This window comes from Lycorma delicatula, chromosome 1, assembly GCF_047948215.1.
Source record: "Lycorma delicatula isolate Av1 chromosome 1, ASM4794821v1, whole genome shotgun sequence".
Classification (NCBI taxonomy): Eukaryota; Metazoa; Arthropoda; class Insecta; order Hemiptera; family Fulgoridae; genus Lycorma; species Lycorma delicatula.
This window is the reverse complement of record NC_134455.1, coordinates 134,044,328-134,070,468: the sequence shown is the minus strand read 5'-3', so window position 1 is coordinate 134,070,468 and position 26,141 is coordinate 134,044,328. Positions and strand designations below refer to the sequence as shown.

The following is a 26,141-nucleotide window of genomic DNA, read 5'->3' as shown; positions in this document are numbered from 1 at the left end:
CATATCCAAAGTCTGAGTTACCGTATAAGTACAAACGGATGGTCGGATGGTTGGAGAGAAATTTTCACAAAATTAGTTGGGATTACGGCGAGGCAGTATACAGCGATGATATCATGAAGGCGTTTTGTTCACAATTCGGTACGATATACACTAAAGGACTGGAAAAAGCAGAATTCTTGCGTCGATTTCATTCTGACGTACGTGAGATACCGCAAAACCCACTAAAACCGAAACATAATTACATCGTAAATTATCCGTACCACAACCTCCATGCGAGTGGAAAATGTGCGTTGCATACCGGTTGTTTCTACATTCAGTGGTTGAAGAACTCTAATAAGTCGTTGGATCTAGCGAGAGAAGCCGATCGTCTGCGTACTTTTGAACATACAGACGCTAAAAACAAAGACGAACTGGCTAAAAACGGTTATTACTACTGTTTCGACGACATGCGCATCAAATGTTGTTGGTGCAACGAAACGATTGACTCGTCTTAACACTTGGTGCGATGTCGAAACTGCATAAAGGAAAATGTTCCTCTTTCGTTCGAATCTATTGATCCACGAAGAAAGAACAATATGTCGTAATAACATAGCGCTCTTAGCTTAATGTTTGTAATAAATCACGCACAAACATTTGTGAGAGAAACTACATAAACAAACAAAAAAAATAAATAAATCAAAACAAAAAATATTCGAGTGTTTTATAGTAGGCCTATCGGGGAGAGATTTCACTCATGTAAAAAAAAAATAAAATCTCAACGCGCCGCGGTTACCAACTCCTGGGTGGTGTGGAAATGTAACCGACGAAGACAATGTGGTAACTGTATGTATAGAGACTTTAAAAGGGAACTAATACTTAATTCCATTAACAGTTTAACGATGGATGTAGATATATCCGCATCGGTTTGGATGGTTAGATTTTTCCACATCGTCGTGTAAGACCGTTGCGACATTTGACGAAACTTACACCCGCGGCGTTTCCGCACGCTACAAGTATAAGCGTGGACGTTGATCGTTTCAATACGGTTAGAGTGCATTTCAATTACGCAGACACATACGCTGAACTTCACAACGGATTACAGAAGTATTTAGACAGTTTAAAAATCGATACTGTAGACGGATTGTGTAGCCATTATATTCATTATAGTGGCGACCCGATATAGTAGCGATGAAAACGTTTACCGATTCGGTTAACGAATTGCGATTTATTGCATCGCATATTTGTAAATATAGTTTTATGATGCTTGTCGCTCACTCTGTTCACTGTGACGGTGAAATAAAACTTACCGTCAATTGTAAGAAATTTGGTTACAGCGGACGTGGACTACCTTTGCTCCTATGAAATGATTATTGAAAACGCAAAAAGGTTCTACACTATGGTACGCGATAATGAATATGAACTGTTATGGAAGAATCAGTTCGCTTGTTCAGTCATCGATGATAGCGGTCTATATCGGTTATTTTGTAAAATTGCCGACAAGAGTAATGCGGATGACAAAAGTATGTATACGGTACCGTCATCGTCGTCAGCCGATCAGTCGAGTGTAAACTCTGCGAGTTTGAAGATGGATGCCATATCGTTTGTTAACGCTTTCAACGATGACGTTTGTTTTCTCGTGGAAACGGCTGACTGATCTTCACACCGATGTAGACTACTTAATATTGGATATGAGAAAGGTATTTACATCTTTATATGAGTATCGTATTTGCGCTATATTATACGACACCGTTACAAACGAATTGGGTTGCTTTCAAATCTATTTACCGACCAGATATACAAACAGATTTACCGATGATGAAATGTCTATTGTAAGACGGCATTCGATGAAATTAACATATTACGGAAAGAAAGACGATGGTTTGACCGAAGACTTAAAAGTAAGTTTGTAACATCTTACAGTTGAGAGTGTTTTGTAGGCCTATCGGGGAGAGATTTCACTCAAAAAAAAAACTAAACGCGCCGCGGTTGCTACCTCTTGGGTGGTGTGGAAATGCAACTCAGTAATAAAACAAAAGTTTTTTGTAACTATGATCTGGTGTAATAGCTTTTTTTTCTTCAGTTAATATTATTGTTTCTTTAAATTAAAACTTTTTTTTTACATCGAGTCAGTTGAATACAAGTAGTAGATAAGCAGGTTCAAACTTGTTCGTTTCCTGTGTAACGGAAAAAGAAACGGTTATTTATTGCATCAGTTCACATTATTTATTGAGTTCTTTCTTGGAAGACCGGATGCGGGTTGTTGATAAACAGGTTCACAGTTGTTCGTTTGCGGTTTAACGGAAAAAACGGTTATTTATTGCATCTGTTCTTAGAACAGCAGATGTGGTAATTGATAAAAAAAAAACAAAATTATTTATTGCGTTGTTTCTTGGAACACCGGATGCGGGATGATGATAAACAGGTTCAGACTTGTTCGTTTGCGGTTGGTTGAGGAGGGGGGACTTTTTCACCTAGTGAGTATAAATAGCGGTTGCTAAACAGCATAAGGATCCACTCGCCTCAACATCACGGACTGGAGTCCGGAACAGAGCCCAGCAGAGATGCGTCCTGAAGGGCAGCCATACCAGAAGCGGATGAAGAGCTTCTACACAACCTCTCCTATTTCAAAACTTACAATAAGACAAAATAACCCAGCAATTGCGACTCCTCCGGAAAAGGGGACGCATTGCTCCCTCCTTATAGCTAGTGCCCCGTTGTGGCGTATTCCTGCTAGCCTATTAAAGAGTTAGCACCGAAAGGACTTCAGTGGACGGTCTGAAGGGGAATTACGTCGGGAGGACAGGCTTTATAAGCCTAGCCTTCCGTGGTCGGCCCGTAAAATGGGTTCGATAACGCTGGTTTAACAACGGATTGGAATGCAATTAAATCCGTCCTTAAAACACTTAATAATAATAAACAAAATTTGAAAAAATTAGACCCGCCATTTAAAATTAACCCTTTTAAAAAAAGCCCGATTAGAATGATCCAGCAGCAAGGGACTCTGTCCAAGTTCTGCGATGGAGTAGGGAGTAATAAACTCCTGCCAACTTTGCATTCCATTCCATTCCATAAGGATCATTCTAACGCTGACTACTGATACATCATGACAGAGGACGCACCGACAAGAAAAGCTTTTGTTGAACGGTTAAATACAAAAACCGTTCGTCTAACCGAAACTAAAACTGTGCGGCGATGACGGTTGTTAAACCATATGAAATATTAGAGTTGAAGACCGTAGACACAAAATATGGTAAAGGTATTGTGTGTACTGTAAGAAGCAGCAGCGAGGAGGAACCGTTTAATGTATTCCTACCGAAGCGGTTCTCTTCGACTATTGAAGAGGGCAAGTTCCAGTCGATATTAAAAGCGAAACTAACACTCGTATTTAAGGGTCCAGTCGGCTATGCGTACGATGTAGTATTCGACTAAACTTGGAGGTATTAGAAAAAACAATAGTCCTTTTCAGGACTACAACACATTACACATTCAACACAATCTTACACATATATACGCAAAACAGAAAACACTTTAAACTCTCATTCAATAAAAACTGTAACCAACTATTGTTTTTTTAATGTTTTCTTTTAAAGAAAACAAGAAAGAAAACGATGTTTAGTTACGTTTATTGAATGCAGTGGTTCCAAGGCCCGCGACATGATCTGGTAATAGATTTATCTACTATCGGATTATGTTGCAAATGGTGAGGAGAATGTTTAACAAATTCGGGTTTAGAACGTTGTTAACTTTTTTTGAAAAAAGGTTGTAGTTTTAAATCATACAAAATGCAGTTGTTAGGACATTATATCAGATGGTGTTTTTCCCCACGTTGTTCGGTGTGGGTGGGGAGGGAGTGGAGGGGAGAATTTGACGATTCAAATAGTAGAGAGTAGGGTGTGGTGGGGATGGACTTATAAACATAGTGAAAACGCGCGAATTAGTTTATTCTTTGAGAAGCGCTCGAGGTGTAAACATCATCATCATCATCATCATGATTCCGGTTAATGAAGAAGATACACGCGTACGTGTCAGTAACCAACGTCTGACGCCTTTGTGTTTTAAGTTAAAACACAGTTTTGCATACATTGTCGATTTATCTGAACACGATTTCGACAAAAACGGTGATAACTTAACCGTGAGGATAATTTACAAAGATGATTTCGCATGTGGTCAAAAGTATTATTGCGAATTTGAATGCGGCGATAAAGCGATCGGACTTATTGACAGTAAAGAGGTTCTATTTTCCGGATTCTACGGTGACGACGGGAACGTAAAGGCGTTCAAATTAAATCAATCGTCGAATATGAAGTTGACAGCGTCGGCGTTAAAAGATCTCAATACGTCGCATCGCAAAAACAACGTACTCGCTGTAAACATTTATGTCGCGTACGAAAAACGAAGAGTAGCCGCTAATGTGGCGTCGGATGGTGGACCTTTCTTCAAGAAGCACGATGAGGTAGATTGTTCTGCCGATGGTTGTGAAGATGATACCCAACCGCTGATGGTCGCGTACGACACGGATGAAAATTCAGAATTCGATTACGTTAAAACCAATCGATATATGAGAGGACGTCATATCGCTTCTCTTTACTTTATTTTATACAAGACTACAAAACGCGAAGAAAAAGATGACGAAGAAGAAAACAACCGCCATTCATCAAAACGAATTTTTTAATTTAACCGATTTTTTAAAAAAAAAGTCTTTTTAAGGACTAGAACACATTACACGAACAACATAAAACAATTACACTCAAACACAAAACAAAAAACACTTTAAACCCCCATTCAATAAAAACTGTAACTAACTATTGTTTTTTTAATGTTTTCTTTGAAAGAAAACAAGAAAGAAAACGATATTTAGTTACGTTTATTGAATGCAGTGGTTCCAAGGCCCGCGACATGATGTGGTAATAGATTTATCTACTATCGGATTATATTGCAAATGGTGAGAAGAGTGTTTAAATATTTTTTTTTATACAACTTATATATGCGAAAAATGTTTTCTTTTCATGTTACTTCATGGTATTTTTTTACAAGACCATGATGCGATAAACATCAAACGTAAATGATGGATACTGGTAAACTTGCAATAATTTCGCATACATACATGAAAGTTAACGGTTTTTTCAGATAGATCTGATGTGCAAGTTTATCCATCGTTTGCGTTTGATGTCTATCGTATTGCGGTCTTGTAAATACATATCATGAAGATACTTTTTTGTAGATGAGTGTTTTGTAGGTCTACTGGGGAGAGATATCACTCTAAAAAAAATCTCAATGCGCCGCGGTTGCTACCTCTTGGGTGGTGTGGAAATGCGACCATTTTTTTATACACAGAATACAAGTCTCTCTTTATTTTTGTTCGGAGTAATTTTTGTAATATCCAACTTAATTTTTAGCTTTTATTTTAAATCATTTGCTTTTTTTATACGACTGTTTTGTAGGCCTATCGGGGAGAGATTTCACTAAAAAAAAAATCTCAACGCACCGCAGTTGCTACCTCTTGGGTGGTGTGGAAATGCAACAATAATATGATCATTATTTTTTTTTAAACGAATATTTTATATATTTTTTTTTGCAGACTTACTACTATCCATCATCTAAGATTGCAAAACAAATAGAGTACCGTATTGCGCGCCAGGTGTGACGTCGCAAGATAGCGGCTGGACTACTCGCCACCGCCGTCGTCGACCGCGACTTATATACAACTTATTTCGCTAACCACACAGAGAAGCCGCTGCAGCCGAGTGGTCTAAGGCGTCAGTCAGTCAGTCAGTCAGTCAGTCTTATCCCGCCGTGTCTAAGTTCAATCCCTAGCCGACCTGGTTTTTTTTCGCTTTAAATATTATTTATTTATTTAATTCAAACCGACCGGTACACAACAGCTGATAACAGCAGTACCACCAACCTTTGACTTAACTATTATAAATAGTATTCAAAGCGAACACACATATTACACCAACGTTGGCTACCCTGCAGAATTTCAAACATCCCGCTCAGGAAAAAGGAAAATTCCTACAGGGAGAAAAGGGAAAACCAACATGGCGGACGCGACACTAGCGCTCCCCGCAGAAGGAGAGGGCAAAACTGACGCCGCTTTCCTATTTATACACTACTTCTGATCTCACAAGAACCCTCACACGCTCAAAGTTTTCGTCAGATTATGAAGTTGAAGGTTCCCCTGAGCGAGGTTGATCTTCAACGTGTTTCTCGGCCTTCCAAAAATGATTTGTGCCAGCGGAAAACTTGTGCTCTTGATAAGCAATGTTCCCCATAGGCCTGTTTGAACTTTTCAAAGGTCACATTCGCGGATTCCCAAGTTTAACACAAAACTTGATTGCACAACGTTTCTCTAAATTCCGATGGCCCTTTCTCGTAACACACAACGAAAACACAACCTCACTGATGGCGCTGTCAAAAATAATGTGTTGGCTAAACGGAGTTGAAACTCCTACTGAGCATGTGGAAGGGATGAACAAATCGGTCTAGCAACCTCGTGTATATAAATATATATATATATATATATATATATATTTATAATTTATATACAGAGTGTATTAAGAAGTTCTCCCGTGTCTTTCTTAACCTATTCTACTTATGAAAATAATGAAAAAAATGTACATAAACATATGTTCTAAAATGCTTCGTTTGCTAGTTAATCTAGTGAAAACTTTTGCTCGGATTTCAGCTACCACGGTGAAATGAGGGAAGACTTTCCGGGATAACTTCGTAATACATTCTGTTCATTCTGTATATATAATATATATATACATATTATATATATATATAATATGTATATATAATATATATATACATATTATATATATATATAATATACACAAAATTATTCAAAATTGCAACGCAATCTCTCGAGGAATGTTTTTATAGCCAAAAATAAATTAAAAAATTCATATAAATATAGGTTAGAAAATGGTTCGTTTACGAGTCTGTGAAAAATTTAGTCCTGCTTTCTACTTCCTCTGTGAAATTAAACCATACTAAAATTCTTTAGGGGAAAATTTGATGTGGTCTTATGGTTTTTGATGAATGAAATTAATTAAAAGTGGTCGCAGATCTCTATCCCACTTAGATGTTAATAAAAACGGGGTAAAAATGAAAAGGTTTTGTGGGAAAATATACCTTTTTAGGTTTGGAATAAAATACGAAGACAGTTAAGAAAGTGATCTCCGTTTGCTCACTAGGCGGGAAGGAGTGGTGGTAGTACTACCGTTTTTATACAGTCGTGCGCGGGAGGCCAGTCGGCATCCAGCCGTAGCCCACCGGGTTGGTCTAGTGGTGAACGCGTCTTCTCAAATCAGCTGATTTGGAAGTCATGAGTTCAAGCGTTCAAGTCCTAGTAAAGACAGTAATTTTTTACAAAGACTTGAACACTAGATCGTGGAACCAGTGTTCTTTGGTGGTTGGGTTTCAATTAACCACACATCTCAGGAATGGTCGAACTGAGACTATACAAGACACTTCATTTACACTCATACATATCATCCTCTGAAGTAATATCTGAACGGTAATTCCTGAAGGCTAAACAGGAAAAAGGTGTTTTAAGCATCCAGTCGTGGCAGTAGCAAGGTCGTGTGGTTGCTCGTTGGCTTGTTAAAATTTGCGCTTCAACAGAAAACCCCGCGGAGTGTGAAGTGCGCGCTGTTATGAGATTTCTCACGGCAAAACAATATTCAGCGGCTGATATTCATCGGGACCTTTGCGCTATGTATGGACCAAAGATTATGAGCGAAGGAGTTGTACGCGATTGGGTTCGTTCATTTAAAAATGGACGAAGAAAGGAGTGATCATCATCTGTAGGCAATCATGAAATGTTTCAAAAGATTGATGCCAAAGTGCGTAAAAATCGACGTTTTACCATCTCGGAGCTTTCAAATGAATTCCGGTAAATTTCCAGAACTATTTTGTTCGAGGTACTGACGTAAAAGTTTGGATACCGTAAGTAAGGAAGAGGCGGGAGATTTTTTTACTGCCGGAATTTCTAAATTAGTGACAAGGTATGATAAGAAAGATAAAGTAAGGTTATGTTGAAAAGTAGAGGAAAGATGTATATAATAAAATGTATTTACCTACAACTGTGTTTTATTTATAACCAAACGGAGGTTACTTTCCGAACGGCCCTCGTAACTTTGTTAATTTACCAATAAATAAATAAAAATTTCTAATTAATTTTGTAGAGAATTTAATTTTTAGAAAACTGGTGTAAAAAAACATCTATTAAAATTAAACTCAAATTTGAAATTTAATTAGAAACAAAACACACAAACTGGATCGTAAAAGTGATACAATTTAAACAGGACAATTTTCATTATTGTTTGAACAACGTAACGTAAATGAATCTTTTGTAAGTATGAAACGAAGCTTACATAGAACTAGCAGTTAATGACGTTAAAAAACAATTTAGATCCGGAGTAACAGTACAAGATTAAAAGATAAAGATGCTACGATTTCCTGATGATATAGTAATTCTAGCAGAGAGTAAAAAAGATTAAGAAGAAACAATAAACGGCATGGATGAAGTCCTATACTAGAACTACCGCACGAAACTAAACAAGAACAAAACGAAAGTAATGAAATGTAGTAGAATTAATGTAGATGGACCACTGAATATAAAAATAGGAAGAGAAAAGATTATGGAGGTAGAAGAATTTTATTATTTGGAAAGTAGAATTACTACTAAAGATGAACGAAGCGGGAGCGATACAAAATGCCGAATAGCACAGGCAAAACGAGATTTCAATCAGAAATATAATTTGCTTACATCAAAAATTAATTTAAACATCAGGAAAGCAATTTTGAAATTTTAGCCTAACTAAACAAAGAAAGTACATGTATTTTCTTTGTGAATGCGACAGCCGAGCTAGGTATAAACATTATGTTACCAAAGAGTGGAAGAAACAAGACAACTCCAAATGGAAAAAATATTATTCATGAGCCCTTAGTTGAACCCAGAAAACTATGTTTACCCCTTCTCCATATCAAGCTAGGACTAATGAAAAATTTTGTAAAAGCAATGAAGTAAGATAGTCCCGGATTTCTGTATATATCAGGCAGAAATTTCCGAATCTAAGTGAAGGAAAAATTAAAGAAGGAATATTTGTTGGTCCTCAAATAAGGAAATTGGTCAAAGATGATGTATTTAACTCGATTTTAAATAATATAGAAAGTGCAGCTTGGCCTTCATTTAAAGACGTTTGCAAACATTTTCTCGGCAAAAAAAATTTGACAATTACCACGATATTGTTAATCAACTTCTTACTTTATACAGTGCTATGGGATATAATATGTCTTTGAAAATACATTTCCTCCATTCACAGCTGGATTTTTTCCCGGACTACCTCGGAAATGTAAGTCACGAACACGGTGAACATTTCCACCAAGACATTTTGGTGATGGAACGCCGCTGTAAAGGGAAATCGATTATTAATATGCTAGCCGATTACTGTTGCATATTAATTCAGGATGTGCCTGAGGCTATTTATAAAAGAAAAGCATAAACGAAATAATTACAACATAGGTTTGACCATGCAAAATTATAAATTTTACGGCTTTTAACTATATTTTCCCTTAATTTTTTTTGAAGCGTAATTTATTAAAAACTAAGGGATACAAACAAATTGTATTTACAGATCTGTAATGTACGCAACAAAGCAATTCAAGAAATGATATCATACTTAGAGAAACATTAAATTTTTTGTTTTTTGTCTGTCAGTGTAATTAATAATGCCAGTTTTACCATTCTCATATTATTAACTTGGTCTTGGACTATGTATGTGAGATTCATGGTATGGAACTTTCAGTCGAATTTTGAAGCACTTCCGCTTATCCATTCGCTCTGAAATTTTGCACACATGTTTGCTCGTGATTGCAACACATTTTAGCAAATTTTTAAGATGCGTTAATCAGTGAAAAAAATGCCCGTTAATAAAGTGAAAAAATGCCCCTTGAACTTATGCAACCTCGTTTACATACACATTTCTTAGTGAAAGAGTTATCCATGTTTATGATATTGTCGTTTCAATTGATTAAATTGAACGAAAGTATTTTTTCTACGGCTGAGGCAAAAACTCAAATTTCATATAACCGTTACTTTCAACATTTATATTTGATGAGTCATGATACTTATGAGCTAGTAAATAAAAGTCATTACTCCTCTTCGATCATAAGAGAGAAGTGCGCATTTCCCTGCGTAAATTACAAAATAAGATCAAAATCACCTTAAAATTTAAAAAAAATCAAAAATTGTTCAAAAACGTACAAAAAAATTAAAAAATTATTTTTCTGGAGACAGAACTTGAAAACACGACCGCACACACGGTGGAAAAAACATTACGCGCAACAGAGTCCGGCTGGAAAAAAAAATTGAATGAAAATGTATGAATTCAAAATATGAAAGTGCCGTATGCGGGCAGGATGTGCTAAATCCAAAAACAAATTGCTTCGTGTACATCTAGATTATGGCAAGAATCAAATGCATAAAACACGATTTCTCAATTTTGCTCCAGTCAAAGGAATATGAGTATATACAGTAATACTTTATATGAACTTTGAAAACTTACTTGTCTGCGGTATTGGAATTGAAGGCGTGAAAACTTCGAAAGATCGCTTAAATACCTGTAAAGTATAAACTTTACAGTTGCTGGTAGCGCAGCTGTAAAGTATAAACTTATGAAGACTAAAAAGTAGAAAATAAAAAATATATAAAAAGAATATTTTTTAAAACCCCTATTATATTAAAGGTACTAAAAAAAAGAAAATAAAAAATATGATTTGGACACCACATAACTTCCTTTAACGCCTATTAAATTACATATACACATTTATTGCTGCACTTCATTTAAACGTTTTCCATTTGAAAGTGAGATACGATCCTCCAATTCTTTAATAAAGGCGCCGGTCTCTGTGGCGCAAGTGGTAACGTCTCGGCCTTTCACTCGGAGGTCCCGGGTTCGAAACCTGGTCAGGCAAGGTATTTTCACACTGGCTACAAATCATTCAACTCATCCTCTAAAGCATTACTTAACTAGGGACCCGGAGGTTAAAAAAAAACATTAAAGAAAATGTACAGTTACACAATTGCTAAAATATTAATTTTTATTAACATTAAATATTTATACAATTATTAATTCAACAATCTTACCTGAAATATTAGGTTACAGTAAAAGTCCCTATATTACTTTTTAAATAAATGTAAGTCTTATATGTATCTAATACTATGTTTTTTAAATTATTAGACGTAACCATCAACAAAATGAAAACAAAAACAAATAATGAGATGTTTCACCAAATCTGATGTGGACACCACATTACTTACTTATACGTTTATTAAATTACATATAAACATTATTTTTAAAATGATACATAAAATTTTATTTCATTAATAACTTCTGATATTGTTATTTTTTATTGTTATTATTTATTTTCAAAAGATTTTATAATCAGAGGTTAATAATTATAAATAAATCAATATATTTAAATTATAAAAAAAAGTTAAAAACCATGTGATGAAGTCTGATTTGAACCGCTGTGCTTTCCCCTTGTAAGATACAAATATTTCATTAATTAAAATCTTATTGTTCTATAATTCTAGAACTAATGATATATCATTGAAAAGCTTTCAATGAGGGCTTATTACTGCAGTTAAGAAAAAGTACAAAATCCTAATTTTGGCCTTTTTTAGACACTTTTGGTTCAATCGATTGCAATCAAAAGGGGAGTTGCACAACCATGTTACACCAGTCATAAATCCAAAATTTCAACATTCTACGCCTAATCGTTATTGAGTTATGCGAGATTCATACGTACATACATAAAGACGTCACGCCGAAACTAGTCAAAATGGATATTTCCGTTGAAATCTGATAATCGATATTTTTCGTGATCATAACACTTCCTTTACCTCATACAAGGAAGTAAAAATGAATACACGCCATACAGTCAAATAATTTAAAATTAAAAAAAATTTCCTTTCGGCACGCCGGATGGCGGAGATAGATTTTACCAGTGATAAGAAGGGAATAAAATAGATTTCCATCTTAAAGTTAAGAAAAACTTCAAATTTACTCAGTACGACAATGGTTGCATATGACAAAAGTTTCACATGTTTAGCATACGGACAAACCCCATCTTCTTACAATTCCAGCAATATTTTGGTCATCCCTTGCCGTAAGGGTTGGTCATATTAAAAATTGTTACAGACAAAAATTTTAGGTAATGTTTACCTAAACTAACGACCACAGTAAACCGATTCGATACCTTGCCTATTAATGGAGGTATGATTTTTTTGTCTTCGAAACCCCATTTTTTTCAACCCCTTGGGCCAATGGTTGGTGATTTAAAAAAGATTACTTAGATAAGTTTTAGGCCCTTATCCAAAGAACTTTAAACGAATTCGATATTTTACTTAATAAGAAAGTTATAGCGATATTTTGTTTTTTTCGAAAAAGACCCCCCCCCCATGGTCCGATTTTGCCCATTTACGAACTAGAACAAGATTTTGGGACATGTTATTTTTAAGGAACAATTTTAAAGTTATTGTCGGAAAATTACGGCAGTTTATAGTGTCCACAAGAAAGTGAAATATATATATATAAACTTTTGAGCTGACGGTGGTTTTGGAGTCTGGGGGATGTGAAATGCAAAGATATATCAAAATTTTCCGGAAGTCGAATCATGGTACCCATTACAATAAGTAGCTGTCTTATAAAATCTGCCTAAAAATAACATAACACGGGCTTATAATACAAATAATAAATAAATTAAATATATTAATAATAATTATAATAAAACATTAAATAATAATAATAATTACAACTTTACAAGGTGTATATAGTCTAAGTTGTAAAGATTGTGATATGATATATATATCTGTATGATCAACGTAAATTTTCCATACGCGCAAAAGAACATATTAATAGTATTAAAAATAATAAACCCAAAAATTCTAAGGAATGAGATGAATGACAAATTTTGTAGCCCGTGAAAATGTCATACCTGACCAGGATTCGAACCTGGGACCTCCTGATCAAAAGCAGAGACGCTACCACTCACGCCATGGAGACCTGGACGTACTAACAAAGCTGTTTTTAGTATATTATTGACATTTGGACAGTCATGACTGTGTACTCATTTAAATTTTTTACATATTTTTAATCTCCTGATGATAGATTGAAGAAACCGAAAGATCTTGACAAACATATTTTGCTGGTAAGATAGTTAAAAAATTTTAAATTATTTTTTTAATAATAAATAATTGATGATTTTAATTTCATTAAAATAAATTGTAAATCTCAATTAATTATAAATGTCGTAAATATTAATTTATAAGGTTAAAATTAAAAATTTGGCAGAAAAAATATTATTGTAATTTCAATAACATTGACTAACTGCCAAACAGGTAATAAATTTCTATGCCAAAGGTCTTAATCCAGTCATCATAAAAAGGACGGTGGGGGAACGTGGATTAAATGAAAACAAAAATACATACAGTTGATTTTGTTTATTTATTAAATTTGTCATCTCAAATAATTTTTTTACATAACTAATAAATATGTGAACCATTAGTCGCTCGACAAATGTCCAATCGATACTCAGTTTCACCCGAATTAACACATCTTCTTTTATGGTTACAATCGCTTCATTAATCCTTTCCTTTAAGTGACATAGATCGCGTATTTTTTTGCGAATAAACAATGTTTTTTTTTATACATACCTCCCATAAGAAAAAAATCGCAAGGTGACTCCTTGGATATCCATCGGTATCCAAATTTCCCATTCAAAGCCTGACTGACGAATGCATTAAAGTGCTGGGGTGCACAATCTTGTTGGAAAGGAATTCGTTATGTTTTCCAGTTCATCTAGTTAAGGAAAACAGTAATTGTTTAACATATCAAGATTTTTTTTTTGTCTTCATTCATTTGACTGGTTTGATGCAGCTCTACAAGATTCCCTATCTAGTGCTAGTCGTTTCATTTCAGTATATCCCTTACATCCTATATCCCTAACAATTTGTTTTACATATTCCAAGCGTTGCCTTCCTGCATAATTTTTTCCTTCTACCTGACCCTCTAATATTAAAGTGACTATTCCAGGATGCCTTAATATATGGTCTATAAGTCTGTCTGTTCTTTTAATTATATTTTTCCAAATGTTTCTTTCTTCATCAATTTGCCATTTCTCTAATTTGTCATTTTATCTACCCACCTGATTTTTAACATTCTCTTACAGCACCGGATTTGAAAAGTTTCTTATCTTTTCTTTTCGGGTACTCCGATTGTGCAAGTTTCACATCCATATAAAGCTACGCTCCAAACATATATATACTTTCAGAATTGCTTTCCTCATGTTTAAATTAATTTTTGATGTAAGCAAATTATATTTCTGATTGAAATCTCGTTTTGCCTGTGCTATTCGGCATTTTATATCGCTCCTGCTTCGTCCATCTTTAGTAATAATTCTACTTTCCAAATAACAAAATTCTTTTACCTCAATAATCTTTCCTCTTCCTATTTTTACATTCAGTGGTTTTTCTACAGCATTTCATTACTTTCGTTTTATTCTTGTTTATTTTCATGCGGTAGTTCTTGCGTAGGACTTCATCCATGCCGTTCATAGTTCCTTCTAAATCCTTTTTATTTCGGTTAGAATTAGTATATCATCAGCAAATCGTAGCATCTTTTATCTGTTCACCTTGTTCTGTTATTCCAGATCTAAGTTGTTCTTTAACTTCATTTACTGCTAGTTCTATGTAAAGATTAAAAAGTAACGGGGATAGGGGACATCCTTGTCGGACTCCCTTTTTGTTATTACGGCTTTTTTCTTATGTTCAATTATTACTGTTGCTGCTTGGTTCCTGTAAATGTTAGGAATCCTTCATCCACCTCTGTATTTAAACCCTATTTTTTTTAAATACTGAACATTTTATTCCCGTTTACGTTATCGAATTCCTTTTCTAAGTCTATAAATGCCAAGTATGTTGGTTTGTTTTTCTTTAATCTTCCTTCTACTATTAATCTGAGCCTTATATCAAGATAAAAATTTCCATTAATAAGCTTTACAGCAGAAAAAAAATTCGCGATTACACACAAATTTTATTACACCAAATCAAACATTTAACATTATGTGTTGCGTCGTATATAAAAAATTACATGTGTGTTTTCAGTCCCTAATATGCGTGAATTGTCTGTTAACAGATCCATTAATACCGAATGTACCTTAATTAGTAAAAATTATATCGTCTAAAAATTATTCGTTTTCAAAATTTTGTGAAAATTTTCAACAGCGAAATCGAAACGTTTTTCTCCATCAACTTGTTTCCTGCAGTAGCTGGATTTCATATGCGTGTAATTTCAAACTTTTGTGTAAAACTTTGTGAATTGTTTTAGGAATATCTAACTCCAGGCTTCGACGAGAGATGGAGTTAGGACTTCTGATTGTTGCAGATTGTCTAATTCGTTCAACATAGTTTCGGGTGATACTCTTGTTCTGACAGTTGATTTTTCCTTGAAAAGAGATCCAATTTCTTCGAATTGTTTGAACCATTTGCATATATTGTTTTTATACGGTGGCTCTTTTTCATATTCACGTTGTACTAAAATTATAGACTTTATTTCAGTTTGCCGCTAAGCACACTTTACTTTTTACTTCCTTCTGCGAAGTAAAGTAAGTACTGTGTTTTCAGATTTCAAAGGAAATATCAATTTGATCATACTGAATTTATTTTGACTAGCTTCGGCGTGACGTCTATATGTATCTCGCTAACTCAAAAACAATTAGCCGTAGGATGTTGAAATTTTGGATCCAGGACTGTTATAACATCTAGTTGTGCACCTCCATTTTTGATTGCAATTAATTGTAATAAATTGCAATTAATTGTAATATATTGATTTATTAATAGTTATTAACCTGTGATTGTAAACAAAAATTACAATAAATAATAATTCAATAATAACAATAAAAAAAATCTGATGTTAAACCACATGACTTCCTTGTACGCCTATAAAATTACATAAACTTTTTTTTTTAAATGAAAGGTACATGAAATTTTATTTCATTAATAACTTCTGATATTTTTTCATAATTTTTTGTTATTGTTATTATTGAATTATTATTTATTTTAATTTTTTTTACAATTACAGGTTAATAATTATTAATAAATCAATATATTTAAATTAAAAAAAAGTTACAAAAAAGGAGATGAAGTCGAATTCGATCCGATGTGCCTTCCCCTTGTAAGATCCAAATATTTCATAAATTATAATTTTATTTGACTATAATTCTGGAACCAATGAAAATAAGTACCACTTATGATATATTGTGAAAATCTCTCAATGAGGGCTTATTACTGCACTTAGGAAAAAGTCTGAGAAACTGAATCACCAAAGAACACTGTTACATCTAGAAAACACATCTAGTATTCAAAACCGTAAAAAAATAATTGACTCTACCAGGATTGAACGCTGAAATTTTCGACTTCCAAATCAGCTGATTTGAGAAGACGCGTTCACCACTAGACCAACCAGGTGGGTGAATGTAACCTATCCTAATTAACTATTATTGAACTTGTCTGTTGGCAATGTATAAATCGATAAATAATAATATTTTTTATTTACAGAACTATAGTATTCCTATTGTTTGGAAACAGGACATTTGTTACTTACTAATGAAATTCTTTTTTCTATTAAAATGTAATGTAAATCTATAAATCATTATAATTAAATGAGTATATTTGTTTATGTGTGTGTTGAAAGAATTTTAAGTCATTTTTAAAATTTGACGTCAGTAATATTTTGTTTCTTTTCTAAATTTGGAATGGTTAACTATACTGTAATATCCTAATTACTTTTAAAATAAATAAAAACGTTTAATCTATTTCGTTGGCTACGTGAGAAAATCCAGGTATTTTTAGTTCGTCATTTGCTGATTATCGATGTGTGGACCGTTATTTAACACTGATAGAATTTCAACATATAAATCAGAATTAAAATTAAATTACAGATTAAATAAAAATAATTTTTTAATGGCTTTCCTCTTAGATATTATTAGCAATCATCTAGTCTTGACAGCTACGTATATAAATAACTGTGAAATACTAAAAAAGGCATTAACACATTCAATGGTTATTACATTCCTGTCTTACAAAGACAAGCCTATTTTCTTGACATGCTAAAATATAGTTTTCAGTGTCAAAGTGGTAATTTAATAGAGCCTAATGCTATTATGTATACAGATATACATCAATCATCTATTAGGGTTCAAATATATATATATATATTTGATGTTTCGGATATTTATTATCATTTATTAGGGTTCAATCATATATAGGGTTTTCACTCCCGAATTACAAAATGTAAATGTATTATACTCTGTTCAAAAATGATTAACTAGATATTAAATATTTTTTTTATTTATGTGATTATTTTTCTTCATAAAATCGATTATTTATGTTAAAATTCAGGTTCCATTTCCAACTTTTTTTATTTGTAAAAATAAAAATTCTTCACTGTTTTTTAATCTTTATAAATTCTCACTTTTTTGCTCTCTATTTAAATGAATTTATCTAATACTCTATTGTTAGTCAGTCTTGTAATAATTATAAAATACATTAATAAATTCTATTACCGTAATTCATTCATTCAATATCGTAGCAGATATAAAATACAACTATTAGATACAAATAAATCGATACTGAAAATACTATCAATTTCATTGGCACAATAAAAACCTTTTTTTTGTACTTTTCTTTAAGTGTGATACCATTCCTTGAATTGCTTTTTTGCGTACATTACAGATTTGTAAATAAAATTTTCTATCACCCTAGTTTTAAACAAACTACGCTTCAAAAAAAATTAAGAAAAAATATAATTAAAATCTGTAAAATTTATAATTTTGCATGGCCATACCTGTTAGAATGATTACGCTGATGATGCTTTTCTTTTACATAGCTTCAGGCATATCCCGAATTAATACTCAACCGTAATCGGCTAGGATGTTAGTATTCCATTTCCCTTTATAGCGGCTTTCCATGGTGGAAACGTTCACCGTGTTCGTCACTTACGTTTCCAAGATTGTCCGGGAAAAAGTCCAGCTGTGAGTGGAGGAAATGAATTTTTAAAGACGTATTACATCCCATAGCTCTGTATGAAGTAAGAAATTGATTAACAATATCGAGGTAATTGTCAAATTTTTGTTTGCCGAGAAAATCTTTGCAAACGTCTTTAATTGAAGCCCAAACTACACTTTCTATATTATTTAAAATCGAGTTAAATACATCATCTTTGGCCAACTTCCTTATTTGAGGACCAATAAATATTCCTTCTTTAATTTTTCCTTCACTTAGATTCGGAAATTTCTGCCTGATATACAGAAATCCGGGACTATCTTACTTCATTGCTTTTACAAAATTTTTCATTAGTCCTAGCTTGATATGGAGAAGGGGTAAAAATATTTTTTTGGGTTCAACTAAGGGCTCATGAATAATATTTTTCCCATTTGGAGTTGTCTTGTTTCTTCCACTCTTTGGTAACATAATGTTTATACCTAGCTCGGCTGTCGCATTCACAAAGAAAATACATGTACTTAGCTATAGCCTAACAAAATAGCTATAACTTTCAAATCACCACATATGTTCCAACTAAGTTTTTTATAATTTATTTTTTCAACAACGTCTATCGTATGTATCTTTCAAATTAATACCATAAGCTATTGGTATTGAAGGATGTTTGTTACCAATGTGTAGTAGAACCACTTTTAAACTATACTTCGACGAATCTATGAAAAGGCGCCAGTCCTCCGGTTTATGAACTTATCCTAAGTCCGACATAAGCTAATCAATATTTGTGCAATAAACCAAATTATTTTCATCAATAAAGTACTGAGAAAGTTCTTTTTGTCGTCTTCGAAAGCCCGAAATTTTTATATATTTTTTGAAGTAAATTCCAACGTTGGAGTCTTGATCTGAAACAGTTCAGCTTGTTTTTTTGATAAATTTAAATCCCTAACCCATTTAATTCACCTTGTGATGTAAGATGTGACTTATTGGAAGATAATTCAAAATCAAAATCATTGTTTTCTTCTTCAGTACTGCATGATTCTTCATCGCTGGTTTCGAAACGTACATTCACAGGTGGCTCAAAAAATGGAATAATTTCACTGTGAGGTACAGGCCTGATTGCAAAGTTAAATATTAAAAAATGAACTAAAAATACAATATAGGGGCTTAAATGTGAATTATGCGTTGTAAAATGAAAAATACTCTTTAATTAAAATATAAAACCTTTTTCAAAAGTAATGGGTGATATAGCAGAGTTCATATTTGTTTTCGACATCAAAAAACAGATAAAAAAAGTCATGTATCGCATATTACGAAACAAAAATTACGTTTACCAGTGTTATCCAATTAAAATCATACAAATGATTTTTTTTTTGACCTTATAGTTACAATTAAACATACATACATACAGGCAAACACGTGGGTCAAGTAAACAATAAAGGTCTATATTTTAAGAAACAATAATGGTTAAAATTAGAAGAATTTTGAATCCTATATATATACTCCTTAGGGATTTACTGGTTTTGAAGCCAACTTCTCCTTTGTTACTGTGTGAAGGAAGGTTAGTTTCGTATTACAACAATTAGTTGTAACTAATTTCATTAGTCTTATCTTTCCAGTCAATTCCTATCTTTTTCAAAATTATCATTAATTTATCCTATCTTACTCTATCAAAAACTTACTCAAGGTCTACAAACGCAACATATACTCTCTTTCCATATATCTTATACCAATAATTCGAAGCAGTCCTATGGCATCCCTAGTTCCAACTCCCCTTCTAAAGCCATACTGTTCTGCAGTATTTTCATCCAATTTACTGTACAACCTCCAGTTCAGAATTCTTAGCAAGACTAAGAATTAAATGATTTTTTAAATTACAAAAAATGGTGTTTTATCTGTTAATGCAAATTACAAATATGTTTACAACAAAAGGTTTACCTATTGATCTGAGAAAGATTTGCAAGATGTTTTGTTTGGAGAGTGGTACTGTATGGTGCAGAAACATGGACAAGAAAAAAGAAACTCGATATGTGGAAGTTGTGAAATGTGGCTAAGGAGAAAATGCTAGGTATCAACTGGTAAGAGAGTTGTAACTGATGATCAAGGCTAAATGAGAGTAGAATTTAGACAATAAAAAGAAAAGCTATTTGGATAAGCCATATCCTAAGAATGTTTATATTCAAAAAGTAATAATTGAAGGAAATATGGCGGGTGTAAGAGGAAGAGGAGAGATATATTGGATGATTTGAAAGGAAGTCAAGGAAACTATAACTGAAAAGAAAAAGCTTAGGACAGACCATCACAGAGAATGCTGTTTCTTGACATACAAGGTTTGTAAATAAAGTAGACTAGTTTTTTTTGGCAACCAAAGTGGCAACTCTATAAAGTTACTAGTAATCATATGATTATATGAACAGCTGATTTATATTAGGTATTAATATTTTTAGTCTATTATTGCCATGTGAGATGTAAACAAACTTTTTGTGAAACAAGTTTTTGTTGTGCATTAAAAATGAATGATACTAATTATGAGCAACGTTGTGCAATCAAGTTTTGTGTAAAACACTGTGAGAATGCTACTGAAACTTTTTCAAAATTGAAAAGGGTGTATGGAGATGATTCTCTATCGTGAGCCCAAGTTTCTGGGTGGTTTAAAGTATTTTAAGATGGCCAGGAATCAGTTGTGGACGATCCACGCCCTGGAAGACCGTTAACATCAAAAAGTGATGACAATGTTGAGCGAATCAGAGACTTTTGGAGTTTTTTCTACAGGACAGACTGTAAATCAATGTTTACTGAGAAATTCTTGAAAGACTGCAGAAAAGATTTGCTTGCATGAGACTAGCATCAAAGACAACTGGATGCTGCATCATGACAATGCATCTTGTCACACTGCACTCTCAAATAATGAGTTTTTTGCAAACAAAACATTCCTGTAGTTCCTCACCTGACTTAAGTCCCTGCGACTTTTTCTTGCTACTGACTTTAAAAAAACACCTCAAAGAACACCATTTTGGAACAGTAGAAAACATTTTAAAAAAACCGCAACCGACCATCTGAAGGATATTCTGGTTTCTGAGTTCCAACACTGCTATGAAGACTGGGAAAACCATTTGAAGTGTTGCATGGCTTCCCAAGGGAACTATTTCGAAGGTGATATAGTCCATGTATAACTGGATTGTAAATAAAAAGTTTTTTTGAACCAGTCTCATTACTTTATTTACAGAACTCATATGTCAATAGACAGTTCTACTAAACAAGAAGATCTATTGGAATTGTGTTAATGTATGTTTATAAATTTAAAAAAATGTGTTGGTTAGGTTTTGATTATTCCAGGGAGAAGCTGATATTTTTAAGTGGTATGTTTCTCTCTGCCCTGAAATTTCACAAGATGACTTCAATAATTTTCATGAAATAGATATCCAAACTTATATATACACACCCACACAAATATAATAGTATTTCTCTGCTTTTTCTTATCTGGAATTATGGTTGGATTATAGATTGTCATCACATTTTATCCCTTCATCAGCCCAGTTCTAACACAACTGTGGTTTTTTTTCCAACTGTTCTTATACAGTCATCCTTCTGCATATATTTCAGAAATGCCTTGAAATATTGCGTAAGATTTCTGACACCTTCATATACCTTACTGAATGTCTTATACTCTAGTAAAAATCTCTTACACTTAATACTTTTTTCTTAACTTTTATTGGTAAACAGTTTTCTACCAGCTTTATCTAAACATTCAAAATATTTTACCATTCTACAGCCTCATATCTAGTAGTATTTACTCTTTCCTCTTAAGATTTGATAATGATGTCTCAAAGACTCAATTAGAAATTTGAGAACCTTGTTGTCAGAAGCAAATTAGGAACGTAATAACAAAATTAGGTTTAATAAAAAATTTAACAATTTTCTTAATAAGTTTCAGAAAACTTTCTTTCTAGCTCGTTCTCTAGCAAAAAGAAAAATGCGTGGATTATTAAAGGAATTGTAAAATTTATCTTAATCTAGTTCTTAGGAATTGTAAAATCTCTCTGAAATGTCTAAATATAGTTTGTCTGATAACTTCCAGAATTTTGAAAAAATGACAAAAAAAATTGATGCTAAAGTTATTTGTATTGCAAAAAGATTATAAGTTAAAATTTAATTCAAACAGGAAATCTAAATCCATGTAGGTAGTTATCAAAAGTGAAAGTGGATTTCAAAATAAAAGAGGTTGTATGATCACCAAAATTACAAAAAGGCTTGACTTCTTTAATCTCATCCCAGTTCGTAAAAGAATTTAATAATTTCTGCTTTAGTTTCTCAATTAACAATAATATTAATCCATTTCATGCAAAGCCATTCATCTTGAATAGTTTTATAAATGAATCTGTATTTTTGTTTCTTGTTGACACCCAGGAAGTTACAATTTGTATTTTAAATATAAAGAATTAGAATTCTGTAGATATTGATGGTATTCCTGCTATATTTAAAAAAAATCATAGATGATATTGTTATCTCCTTACAAATTTAATTAATGACTCTTTCAGCAACAGAAGTAAAAAGGAAAGTAGAGAAAAGAACAAGACATTGGTGTTAATTAGAAAATAAAGACTAAAGAATATTGTAAGCTGTTAAAGTTGGATGAATAGGATTTTTTTGTGTATAAACATTGTCAAAGCTACATAACACATTTTTCCAATAGGAAAAATGCATCTAATATTAATAATTTAGTTGTGTTATATGATAATAACTGTGTTTTGAATTCACCAACTACCTGTTATCCCATAAAGTTTGTAATTGCTGATTCTGTCAAATATCTTGGTATCACATTCAATAAAAATATAAAATTCAAAATACACATTAATAATATACAATGAAACCTGTTTAAATGAGAAAACTGTACTATTGAGATTTAAAATGCGGTTCCAACACTTTTGCATCAAAATACCTCTATTACTGGGAATAATTAAACCTCTTTATCTGAGATTTTTACCTTTATAACTATGACCGTTTAGCTTAACAGCCTGTGTAAGTAAGACAATAATAATTAATAATTTGTCATTTTCAATGTTGGTCCAAACAGGTTTGTTTTTACAAACAAACATTCGAATTTCTTCCAAATGCATTTAGTTTTACGTTGCTCTAAGATTTTGTATGATAAACAAGTGAATAAAAATGCTCAAAATGTTGAAATGAAAATGTAATTCATTGACAGCTGCTGGTAAACTAAAGCTATTGTCTGTTTATGATAGTGGAAAGTCATGTGACGAACTGTGTATGGAGTTTAATGTACTGAAGTCTACCCTCTACAGAATAATTCAAAACAAGGAGTAAATTTATTCTCAGTTTGCTGAAGGGAAAGAAAAACTAAAATGAACATAATCAGCAGAGTATTCTGAACTTAAAAAATGTCTGTCAACATGGATGAGGCAAGTATGTAATAAAAACATTCCAATAAGCGTTCCGATGATTAAAGAGAAGGGTCTAATAAACTCCATTTTGATAATTTTGCGGCAATAATGGCTAGTTGGAAGGCTTTAAGAGAAGGAACGATATAGTTTTCAAAAATATTTGTGGAGAAAGCAATGCTGTGAACTGTTGAATGACACTTGAAGAATGGAACCACATTATTAATAGCAACAAAAATGACCAGCCACCAACGTTTGAGGATTTTGTGTGTATCGATGAAGAATTATTAGTTTAGGAGGAGCTAACTGTAGATGACATTGTTTCTGCATGCTCTTCCATCTCTTTGGAAATACAAGAAGAGAGTTCTGAGGAATGTTCAGAAAGAGTGTCAAAGCATGTCGCAGAAGCATTAGATACTTTATATAAGTATTTTGAAATTTCAAATATTGATAATCCGGCATATATTTGATCAGATTTATAATATTGTAAAACACCTTATGGCAAATAGCACTACAATACAAACTAAATTAACAGATTTTTTTCAAACCATAATTTTGTATTGTTTAAATTCATAAAAAGAATAAAGTACTACATCTGCATTACATATATAAAATATGCATTTTTATTGAACATCTTTACCTCTGTAAATGAAAAAAAAATTCATTTTAACTTCTCTTAGTGGAGCCCTCTGTAAACGGGCAACTGTTACTTTAAACTTGGCTGTTTGGGAAACTGGGTAAATGAAAAACCTGTTTAAATGAGAAAAAATGATAGGTCCTTGAGAACCCAATAATCTAGGTTTCACTCCTCCATTAAAGCCACTACTGGCTAGGAACGGAGGGGGTGGTGTAGCGACCGGACACGCTACATCGAGATGTAATAAATAGATCCCAACGAGGCCTGGCTTATTACTGTGAGATGCAAAAAGTTACAGGGCGAAAGACATACAGCCGATAGCAAAAGTGTTACATGATTTATGTTTCATTATACATGAGTTTGTTAAATGTTTTTACAAATTGTAACTATATAACGTTCATGAATTTATTATACAAGCAACAAAAACATTTACAATGAAAAGCTACAATAATTTTTTTTTAAATTTCAACAATGAAAAAATAATAAACGAATTACAATAAATTTGCTTTATTTTTCAACACAAAAGAGGAAATTTTCTAAAAAGTTAAAGCAAGCAAATGCAGTTAGCTACTTTGTTGCATTTTGCCAAGATGCACTTCATTCAAAATAAAAATGTGAGCACATACATCAAACAAACCTATACACCACGCTTCTTCATCTGATTTGATAAGTGAAGGAGTCATTTTTTAATAATTCACATCTCAATGCTCCATTCTGAACAATTTGGAAATCACCTTCATTGTGAGCACATACCGCAAACAAACCAATGCACCATGTTTCTTCATCTGGTAGATTTTTCTATAAAAATAAAACTATTTAATTTCAACAATATTAACTTTTACGTAATTATTTACATTCTAAAAAGACTAACATTGGTCTAAATGTTCATAAAACGTTACTATAACACCAGACTATATACAATTACTGAAAATATGAATTAAATAGGGTTGAGTCGACATAAATAGTGTGTATTAATTGTCATTTATTGAATAATTTCATTATTAATGCTATTGTGTTTTAGATTGATATTGTATAGCGAGTGGTTGTTGGAAGATCATTGTACAGTAATATTTAAATGATACATATTTTTAAAAGATTTTTTGTTGGATATATTAATTCGTTTCTAATTTTGGGATGTTCAGTGTGTGCTATAGCCTCATGTATTGTTCTTTTTTTGAAATTTTTAAACTACTGTAAAGTATTTGTTACTTCTCCATCTAATGCTATAGTAGAGGTATAACTTTAGAAGGGAAAGTATTATAATCGGTCCAATTTGAGCATATGCGGTTTTCACTAGATGTTGACATTTTGACACCTAAGGAACCCAAAAAACCAGATGGAAATTTTCTGGATGATAATGTATGTGTGTGTGTGTGTGTGTGTTCGGTGTTGGACTCTAAATCATCTTATTTCTCTAGAACTACTGGACCAATTTTGACCCAACTAGCATATATGATTGTGTGTGTGTGTGTGGGCCATTGATGCCATTAAATTTTCTACTTTAAAGGTCAAGGGGTTGAGACTGTAGAGTAAGGTCACCCTCAGTATCTCAAGATTTGCCTAATTAAGGTCTTATTTTCTTGGGCAAATTTGTTACCAATTAAGAAAGAATAATATTTTCAAAATCACACCTCCACCCCCAAAAAAATGGTTTAAATAAAATAATGGCTAAATGGGTTTACTGCGTTAACAGTACCCCCTCTCATCACAAGGAGCACTGACATACAGCTACTGTAGTCGTCTGTTCTGTTGTGACATTACAGGTGAGCAATAGAATTAAATAAATCAATAATATTTGAAGTGTAAAAAAGTATTTTAAGTGGCCATTAGTACCACCACACCTGTGCAAATGAAGTACGGTTTGTGCATGTGCTTTAGTTAGAATCATTACTTAGTTTGAATTAAATAAAAGAAAAGATTATATTTAAATAAAATGATAAATATTTTAAATTAAGTTGTGTATGTATGTGTGTGTAATAAGCCATGCATCAGAAAAAAGCTGCGTGACAGGAAAGTTCTATAACTGTGTTGTCAACTTTTTTGTTCTGAATATAAATCCATT

General features: G+C 32.8%; 1 protein-coding gene across 4 annotated transcripts in view; it reads right to left on the bottom strand.

Moving 5' to 3' along the window:
- Positions 1 to 24,570: 24,570 nt before the first annotated feature.
- Positions 24,571 to 26,141, bottom strand: part of LOC142322441 (17-beta-hydroxysteroid dehydrogenase 13-like) — a 164,718-nt gene continuing 163,147 nt past the window's right edge. For all 4 annotated transcript variants that reach the window (XR_012755866.1, XR_012755877.1, XR_012755876.1 and 1 more), the window contains one exon: positions 24,571 to 24,877. The gene's annotated coding sequence lies outside the window, so the exon portion shown is untranslated. The remainder of the gene's footprint in view (positions 24,878 to 26,141) is intronic.